Here is a 4,167-nt window from a genome sequence, read left to right as displayed (position 1 = left end):
TATCCCCACCAGTGCTACTGCCTCAGCCTTTTCAGTGGCTTCCAAATGAATCTTCCAAATGTACCTCTTTGATCCTATTGCACACTTGCTTAGAAACCCTCAATGATGCCCTATTGCCTGCTGAATTAAGTACAAAATCTTTAGCCTGTCATTCAGGGTCTTTGACATAAAGCCATGATCAACTTTTTCACCTTTATCTTCATTTCTCTATTTAAAAATATTATGCTTCAGCCAAACTGAACTCATCAAGATCAATTTCCTACTTTGTAGGATCAATCTGAGGATTAAATTAGTTGCTGTATGTAAAGCTCTTGGAAAAGTGCCTGGCACAGTACAAGTGCCATATAAGTGATAAACTAATTTTAAAAATAAATATGTGGACCTGCCTTATCTATTCTTACCTTTAGGCTTCTTTCTTTTCACTGGGTTCCCTCTGCCTTTAATACTGTTTCCACCACTTTCTCTGCATATCCAAATCCTACCTAGCCTTGAAGGCTTTCAGATATCTCAAGTCACCCCTCCCAGGAAGACTTTCCTGATGCTTTCTGCCTTTGAATGCCCCCAGCACTCTCTTCCACATCTTCTTTGATGGCTGCCTAGTTAGCCTTTTATTACTGAAGAAATTCACATGTTCTTGAATAGTTCCTGAGTTCCTTGAGAGTAGGCAGTGTGGTGTAGAAAAATGATCACAAGTCTGGGCATCACACTGACTTGAGTTTAAATCCTGGCCCTGCCACTTTACAGCTGTGTGACTTTGTACAAGTGACCACTGTCTCTAAATTAAACTAATCCTTACTACCAGTCACATTCTTTATTAATGCATTTATTTTTGTATTGTCTGTCTCTCCCAATTAAGAATGTCAACTCCATGAGGGAAGGGATATTGTTTTGTTTATTGCTGTGTATCCCCAGAATCTATAATAATACCTGGAGCAGGTTCTTAATAAAGATTTGTTTGATGAGTGAATGAATCAAGGCAATGGAAAAGTAAGCCTGGAAATCAGGTCCACATAGATTGGAATTCCCAACTCAACTCTTTTCTAACTCTATAAAAAACCAAACCAAACTCACTGCTGTCGAGTCAGATCTAACTCATAGCGACCCCTCTTTGGGTTTTTGAGGTGCTATCACTATGGAAGTAGATTGCCCAAACTTGGGCAAATCATTGAACCTTTTTGACCCTAAGTTACCTTGCCTATTAAATCGGCTTAGAGATGCCACTTCATGTGGTTACTGTACAGATGGGTTGCAATGGGAACAGGTGGTGGAGAGTCCAAGTGCCTACAAGGCAGCCAAGACAGGTGAAAGGCCCTTTGCTAGTTACCTACACCTTAGTTTTCCCTAAACAATTGTTAAAATTTTTATTATGGTAAAATATACATACCAACAATGTTTGCCATTTAACAAATTTTAAGTGTACAATTCTGTGACATAAGTTACATTGACTATATTATGCAACTGTTAGCACTCTCCATTTACAAATATTCTTCATCGACCTCAACAGATGCTCAGTATACCTTAAGTAATAATTCTCCACTGCTTCTTCCACCTAGATCCTGGTAAGTACTATAAACATTTTTCTCTATGTTTTTTCTAGATATTTCATGTAAGTGCAATCATAAAGTATTTGTCCTTTCATTTCTGACTCAGCACAAAATGCTCAGTGCAATGTTTTCCAGGTTCATCCATGCCTTAGCATGTATTGGAACTTCATTTCTCTTTATAGCTGAGTAATATTCCATTGTATATACATACCACATTTTCTTTATCCGTTCATCTGTTAACAGGCACTTAGGGTATTTCCACCTTTGGGCTATTGTGAGTAATACTGCTATGGATATTGGTGTAAGTGTTTGAGTTTCTCATTTCAACTCTTCACTGTATACCTAGGAGTACAATTGCTGAGTCATATGGAAATTCTATGTTTAGTTTTTTGATGACCAAGCAAAATATTTTTCCCAGCAGCCATACCATTTTAGATTCCTACCAGCAATTAGCAAGGGTTCTAAGTTCTTCATATTCTCAACAAGAGTTGTTATTTCTGTTGTTTTTTCTGATAATAGGTGACTTGATGGCACCTAATACTAACAACATGTGGGAGTAGAGTGGTATTTCATTGTGGTTTTGATTTGCATTTCCCTAATGATTAATGAAAACGCAAATCAAAACCACAATGAAATAACACTCTACTCCCACTTGTGATACTGCCTCAGAAACCCAAGGAGGGGTGGCTATGAGTCGGGTCTGACTTGATGGCACATAACAATAACAACAACAACAATGATTAATGATTTTGAGCATCATTTCCTTTTCTTATTAGCCATTTGTGGCTTTTCTTTGGACAAGTGTTTATTAAAGTCCTTTGTCCATTTTTAATGGGGGTTTGTCTTTTTTGTTGTTGAGTTGTAGTACTCTGGATATTAAGCTCTTATCATATATAGAGTTCCCAAATATTTTCTCACATTCTATAGGTTATGTCTTAATTTTGTTGATAATGTCCTTTGATGCACAAAAGTTTGAACTTTTCATTGCATCCAATTTATTCATTTTTTCTTTTGCTGTTTGTGCTTTTGGTGTCATATCTTACTCTCATGTTTTCTTCTAAGAGTTTTATGGTTTTGGTTCTTACATATAGGTCATTGATATATTTTGAATTAATTTTCATATATAGTGTGCAGTATGGATCCAACTCATTATCTTGTTTGTGGAGATCCAGGTGTCCTATCACCACTTATTGAAAAGACTATTCTTCCCCCCATTAAATGAACTGAGCACCCTTATTGAAAATCAGTGGACCATAGATGTATGAGTTTGTTTCTGGACTCTCAATTCTATTCCATTCTTCTATGTCTATACTTTAAGGAGTCCTGGTGGTGCAGTGGTTAAGTGCTCAGCTGCTAGCCAAAAGGTTGGTAGTTCAAATTTACCAGCTGCTCCATGGGAGAAAGACATGACAATCTGTTTCTGTAAAGGTTATGGCTTTGGAAATTCCATGGTGCAGTTCTACTCTGTCCTATAGGGTCACTATGCTTTGGAATCAACTCCACAGCAATGGGTTATGTCTATCCTTATACCAGTATCAGACTGTCCTGATTAAAGTAACATTATACACCCAGTCCTCCACTCCTCACTTATCGATATGGTTAGCTTCCACAGAACAGGTCGTTATGCAAAATGGCAGTATGTGAGAGTCACGGACCGAGTCCCATCTTTGGCGTCTCACCCCATTCACCACCCTTTAGGCACCTGTGGCATGTCTCAGGATGTGCATGCTTCCCCACAACACCTTCTCCACTACCACGAAGCCCACAGAGGTGGTGATGGTTGGGTGCTGGCCACAACCTGCAGCCTCCCAGATCTTACTTTGGGCAAGGACCTCACTTGTTCTCCATCCATCTTGGTCCCACATTCCTACATGTTCTCTTTCCCTCTCCCCCTTCCTTTCTCCCCTCATTGACCTCCCTAGCACTTTTGGACCCTCATCTGGCCTCCCACTACCTGCCTGTGACCTTGTCTCATCCCACTGTGGCCCTGTGCCTTCTGTGGCCAAACTGAAATGTCACAGACAAACAGGAGAAGGTTTCCTGCAGCCGCCATCACTTTTGTGGTCCACTTGTTGTTCAGGCCTCTGGTATATCATTTGGGGGTGGCCCACAGAGGACACACTGGGCCAGCCATGGCCCCATGTGAGGCCCAGACCATCAGAGGCACTACCTGGGATTTGTTTCAAGGTTGCTGTAGATGTGAAATGTCAGATAACAAGATAGTCGATAAGTAAGGGGTAGGTATAGTAAGTTTTGAGATTGGCAAGTGTGAGTCCTCATAATATAGTCTTCTTTTTTCAAGAATGCTTTAGCTATTTGGGGCACCTTGAAATTCCATGAGAATTTGAGGATTGGTTTTTCCATTTCTGCAAAAAAGAAAGATGTTGGGATTTTTTTAAAAAATAAGTTTTTATTGTGATTAGGGTGAAAGTTTACAGAGCAAATTTGTTTTCTGTCCAACAATTCATACACATTTTCTTTTGTGACACTGGTTGCAATCCCCACAATGTAACAGTATTCTTCCCACTTCCTCCCAGAGTTTACCATTTCCATTCATCTTTCTTTCCTAAAGTTTCCTGCTTTCTGGGCTTTATCCCTGGGCAATGGCTGCCCTTTTCATCTC

This window comes from Orycteropus afer, unplaced genomic scaffold (assembly GCF_000298275.1).
Source record: "Orycteropus afer afer isolate SDZICR_OR568_19922 unplaced genomic scaffold, OryAfe1.0 scaffold00570, whole genome shotgun sequence".
Lineage (NCBI taxonomy): Eukaryota > Metazoa > Chordata > Mammalia > Tubulidentata > Orycteropodidae > Orycteropus > Orycteropus afer.
This window is presented reverse-complemented; position numbering follows the sequence as displayed.